This window comes from Molothrus ater, chromosome 1 (assembly GCF_012460135.2).
Source record: "Molothrus ater isolate BHLD 08-10-18 breed brown headed cowbird chromosome 1, BPBGC_Mater_1.1, whole genome shotgun sequence".
Classification (NCBI taxonomy): Eukaryota; Metazoa; Chordata; class Aves; order Passeriformes; family Icteridae; genus Molothrus; species Molothrus ater.
In genome coordinates this window covers 13546675-13552674 of record NC_050478.2, presented here as the reverse complement: position 1 = coordinate 13552674, position 6000 = coordinate 13546675, and the positions used below count along the sequence as shown (strand labels likewise).

Sequence of the window (6000 nt, the reverse complement as noted above, 5' to 3'; positions counted from 1 at the left end):
TATAACATTTAGTGGGTTTTTTTTCTTTTTTTTTTTTTTGGTTTTGTGTTTATTTTGGGGATTTTTTTCCTTTCCTTTAATTTTTTTTCTTTTTTTTTTTTCTTTGAGTGCTAATATTCTGTGCAGTTGCATGAGCCTGTATTTCCAACTAATTCAAAGGGTAAAAGAGAAGTCTCTGGAGCACATATATGAATGGCCACAGTTTCTGGTGAAATAAAGTTTTTTATGAATTAGAATCTCAGTGACATATTGTGAAAGACTTCTTTCTATTACACCCCTAAGATTTATGTAGGAAATGGTCCAGACTCCTACAAATTCTTGTTACTAGTGAGGAATATATACATTAGTGTGCCAGATGACATATCTATGTGCCAGATTAAAGCAAGTGAAGTCTGAGTGTAGATTTCAGCTGAGATGGCCTTCTGGAGAAGTTCACTGTCTTTCTGACCATTTTAAAGCTCTGTTTTATTGTTTAGTTGCTTGAGAGTGAAAGGTTGAACTAATTCAACCTGAATTAGTTTTGCCTGAATGTTGTAAGAATATAATCTTTGCTTACAACAAATGAGGGACATGAATTTACCCAGTTGTCTAAAGTTTTCTCTTCTGGTATTAATTTCAGAGGCTTACTTTAAGTGAATATGATTTAGAAAATGATGAAATACAGTAAATATTTATATATATTTTTTTAAGATTACTTTAGACTTCAGGCAAAATATGAGAATAAAAATCGAGTAAGGTATTGTTGTTTTTAGTGATAATGGAGGGGTTGGTGTGATAATGATTTGCCTGGATGCCTGTTAAAAATGGCTTTTGCTATGGAATTTAGATAAATTGACTGGCCAATGTACAGGAAAATAAACTGTTTCATTACACTTACTTCAGAATGCCTTCCTATGTAGGGATTCTGTTATAGAGTAAAATCTGTTGGTTTTTTAGCAAACTCATTATTTTACAATGCAGTGTTCTTGTGTTATTCCAGCAGAGCATGGAGGGCATGGAAAGGTATTCTGGAGGAGAATACAAAATCCATTGTCCTGAATCTTCACAGGCCAAGATGCCAAGGTTAAAGGGGTCAGTCAGTTCATTTCTATTTTCCCAGTAGACTGAAATTTCCCATGTGTGTCCCAAGACAATGGTGTGTCAGTGACAGAGCCAAATGTCCATTAGGATGTGGAAAAGGGATTATGCTTTTGGGAAAATTTTTGTTTGTTTGTCTTTTTAGTAAAAATATACACGAAAAATAAGGAACCCAAAATTTTAGAAATTCTGTCCTGAGTTTTGATCATTATTTTATGTTTCTGAGATTTCCTGAAAATGAAGTTCACATGTGTCTTGAGCAGGTTTATATTCATCCAAGGCCATGAAAATTAGGTTTCTTAATTATGTATTATATTGCTGGCTTTTTTATGTTGTTCAGGATAAAATATGAAGGCTTCTCTTTTTGTTCTAACTTGGAGAGAAGCTTGAAGTTTTTCATGGCATGAAAACCCTGAGAAATATAATTTTTAAAAATCTGAATTACTGTAACCTGATATTTAGGTGATTTTGCTTTGTGAGCTATTGACACATGCTGCATATCAGTATTTTATGGCAAAGGTATATAACAAGTGAAATGATTAAGTAAAAATTGGAAATTTAAAAAAAATACAGCAGTAGTTGTTTATTAGAAACTATCACGTTTGTGTTTTGTTAAAATTGCTTTTTCCAGAGAATACCACTGAATAAATTTTCTTTCCTCTAAAATCTTCCTGCATCAGTATAGAATATCAGATATTTCAAACATGAAGGGAAGAGGTTGCTTGCTATTAGGTGCCCCAGACTGAAAACTGTGCCTCCATTAATATCAATGAGGATTAAAGGTGAAACAATACATAGCCATTCATTAGTCATCAGTATCTGATGGTCCATCTAGCTAAAAGATCAAGTATTTGCTTTAAAAAGGAACAACAGCTGTATCAATTGCAGGTGTAATGGGTTTGAATAAAAAGTTTAAAGTCCAAATTGCCTATATAGTTGTGCAAATACATAGGTGAAGTTTTGTATGCAGTATCTACGATCTCTAGGGCATGTCTTTGCAGAGGGACCGTGGGATGGAGGTGGTGAATTCCTGTTCATTCAGTCCTGAGGAAACATCTGTGGATATGAAAGAAGAATTCACTGCAGCAGATACAAGCTTTGAATCTTGGTGCTGTGATAAGTCACCACTCCTCTTTTCCCGAGCTTTGGTTTCTGAAACAGCTATCAGACTGATATTTGTGGTTAGAAGAAAGAAAAAAAGACTTTGGTGGCATTTACTCGTGATATTTTAAAAACAGTGAGAAGGTTTGGTATGAGTAGTAATAATTTTAGATGAGGCTGTGGAGGGAGAGATCAAGACTGTGAAGGGGAAAGGAAGAAAGGAAACTTCAGAGATTAGATAAGCAGCCACAATTTTCATGGCACACATGATCCAAGCTTCAGAAGACATTGTGGTTCATACATCACTGGACTGTGACCTGTGAGGGAAATTCTTTTTAGCAGAAATACTGTAATGAACTGGCAAACCCCACATACGTTTTCTTTGAAACCTTTTGTCTTTATGCCAATGTAAGCAAGAGAAATGCTTTTAACATAAGCCTTTAGATTTCTTATAACCCAAGATCCTTGCTTCATTCTTAACACACTTTAGCAGTGGGTTAAAGTTTTTTCCTTGCCTTTTTTTTCTTTTTTTTTAAGAACAAGTCTAAAGGTTTTTTCTTGTAATTAGGGTAAGGGGGGGGGGGGATATCCCACTGGACAATTACTTTCTGCATATTTTTAGGTCTCTCACATTCAATAGAGCTCATCAATGGGCAGTGCTGAACATTAAAATGCATGAAGTTGAATTAGGCTGTTCGGCCCCCGAATGGCCCCATAGGCAGACACCTTGAAAGAACTGTCATTCAGAATACAACTAGCAAATAATATGTGTTTTAGGCTGGAAGCATAGAGGCATTTAAAGTTTGAATCATAATCATAAATGGACGAGTATCAAAAGCAGTTATGGAATGAAGCCAAGAAATTATCAGTTTTTCAAAACACCATTTACAAGCGGCATTTTTGATTTTTCTTTGGTTACAAATCCATATATATATGCAGGCAGCATAATGAATCATGACAGAAAGATCTTTGGTGTATGAGGTGATGGGGTTTGTTTCTTCAAGTTTTTCCTTTGCTGCTGTTTAATCTGGAATTGGTCCCTATTCCTGTTAATTTTAATTGTATGCTCTGAATTTAGAGGTTTTATGTTGGTATACTTGGCATGCTTCCATTTTATCCTTCCTTGCCATGCTGGAAATGGGCTCTGGATCAGACACTGCAAAGGACATGCATTTGCAATGATGCTTTTGAAAGCAGGCCTATCCCCAGCAGCACACATCTGCTCGTTGGTGCTGCTGCACAGCTCAGAGTGCTGGTCTTAGGTGCAATCTCCAGTGTCTAGCAATAGTGGGTGAGCTCATGCAGTGAGAAACTCTCTCTTGCTTTTCTTTCTTAGGTTTTTTCAGGCTGCTTGTGACACCCAAGGGATTGGAAATGAATCCTGGAATATTGTCCAACACCAGGAAAATTTGGATGCTGCAGAAGAAAGATGGCTTTTCCTTTCTCTTTGTTTGAAACCTCTCTGGTCAGTTGAAATGTCTGCCTTCTTTCTGTATTGACTAACATGGTTTTTCTTCATAAATCAAATAGAACACATCTGGAGACACCTCCTGCCAGATATGCTGCTGTGATTTGTACTTACAGAGGATCAAGGATGAGTTGCTTCCCTTCAGAGGACAATTCTTCAGTGATAATTTCTTGAGTTTGTTGGGTCCCAGTTGCACAGAGGAATACCCTGCTCTTTGGAGCACAGGGGTGGTGTTTTCCATAATGGTTCTATACCCTCATCTGTACATTTTGTTTCTCTGGGACTGTATTGATAGAGCATGACCTGTTGCATTTTGGGGTTCTAACAAAATTGCAGATGTCTTGCCAGATGTTTGTGGGGACCGATTTTCTGTGGTATGGTAGGAAAAGAAAATAATCTAATGGAGGGGAGGAAAATTCAGGTGTGAAATGCATGCAATGTCCCCTATGCTGTGCACTGGCCTCTCATGCATATTCTAATAAATAATCAGTAACTTTCAGAAATAAGCCAATGAATGTTTCTCTCCCACATTGGTATACCACACATGCATAACGTGATGCTGTTAATGCACATTCTCCTGAATCCCACTGCACTTTTCTGCCTGGAAATTGGACCTAAACGAGACAGGAAATCTATTTGCCCCTTTCTGCCATGTGACTACATGAAAGTGAGTCAGAATTTGGGTTGTCCTAAAAGTGTTACCAGTAATACTATAGAGCACATTTGAAGAAAACCAAAGTTTTCTGCTTGAGTAAAATTTGTTTTGCTGATGAATTCCGTGGAGCTTTAAGTGGAACCCTCTTTGGTAACTGAACAAAGCCATCAGGTATGTTATCTGACTTGACAGTCTGGTGTTTGATTAATCAAACTGTTAATTTGATTTTAAATGACTGATGCTCTTTTAGTACATCTGACTTAAGTGCCTGTTTATAATTACGGTACTGAATCAAAGGCTCTTCCCAGCCATTGTACAGATTAGTTTGAAAAGATGTGTTTTGATTTTAGTAGTCGTAAAAAAATAGCATTGGTGTTTACTTTAAAGCACAAATATGTTCAAAGAAACACATAGTTAAAGTGATAAAGCAGTGCCCTCACACTTTTTATCTGAAAAAGGAATGCAAGGGTGCAATTTTTAATAAGTTATATAAACAGCACACTTTATCTTCTGAAGAGATAACCAGTTTGGGGGCAATCATAGCAGTTTGATTGGTGGCCACTTAGCTTTGTGTAATGAACATACATCATGCAAAACTTCTGTAAAACTGCTGGAGGTAGGGGATTTAATCTTGTGTGCAGCTGCTTGCATCTTGTATTTTGCTGGGAATAAACTCCTGTGGAACTTGAAAGCTAAGTAATGGCATATAGTGGATTGGTGTGCTGTGGTGTGTTTTCAAGTGGATTGGAGCAAATGTTCAGATATCAGGAGAGCTGTGGAGGTTCTGGGGAAGTGGAGGTTATGGGGAAGGTCCTAATCCTATAGACGGCCAATCACACAATTCCTTGAAATAATCTCTGTAGTCCTATTTGGCCTGATAGTTGTATGAATTATATGAACCCTTAAATGTAAATTAAACGGATCAGTTTCTGCAGGGTTCACTTCTGGTTGTATCTATAACTGCAGGAGAGTGTCTGCAATTGGAAAAAAGCCACACATTTCTGCAAAAACACTTTTTTGAAATAGTTTAGATTATGGCTAATCACTAACATGGTAAATTCAATCTCTAGTAAATGTATAATATACTTGAAGAGTGTCATTTTGGTGTAGCAAATAAAAAATGTTTGGAGGCATTATTTCTGCCTAGTTTTAAACTCTGCATGTCTCAGATAATACATTATCATCTCCATTTTTCCTCACAATCAGCTTGAATATCTCAGGGGTATGTATTGCAACACTGTAATTATACAGCAGATAATCTGATCACATTGACACTATTTCTTCCAAGTATGATTTTGGGCATTGTAGCTAAGTGGGTGTTTAAAAAAGATTCTAAATTTAAAGAAAGTTTTCCATGCCTTCTTTTTTTGTTTCCCAACTACATACTGGTTCAAGAGGCTTGATTTGCAGAGGAAAGATACTCAGCACTTTCTGGAAATTACTAGCCACATAGGCAATTCAGGCACTGTAAAAGCCCAAATCATTAGTCATTCTTGAAAATCTTGGTTGAAGAACACTAGAAAATGTAATTTCTGTTTCTGTAGGGTTTACTTTTTCCTGTTTCTTTTTTCTCATATCAAAATTTCCTAAATTTTTCAGTCACTGCAGCCTTTCCAGAGTACACAGGCATGAATTTTGACCATAAAACCAAGCTAAAACACCTCCTTGATTCTTCCTTTTAGTTTTTCATCTGTCATGT

General features: G+C 36.5%; 1 long non-coding RNA gene across 1 annotated transcript in view; it reads left to right on the top strand.

Annotated features, from left to right (window-relative positions):
- The first annotated feature begins 2832 nt into the window (after positions 1–2832).
- Positions 2833–6000, top strand: part of LOC118684153 (uncharacterized) — a 66533-nt gene continuing 63365 nt past the window's right edge. Inside the window, exon 1 of the long non-coding RNA XR_004979779.2 lies at positions 2833–3643. This is a non-coding gene — a long non-coding RNA (uncharacterized LOC118684153). The remainder of the gene's footprint in view (positions 3644–6000) is intronic.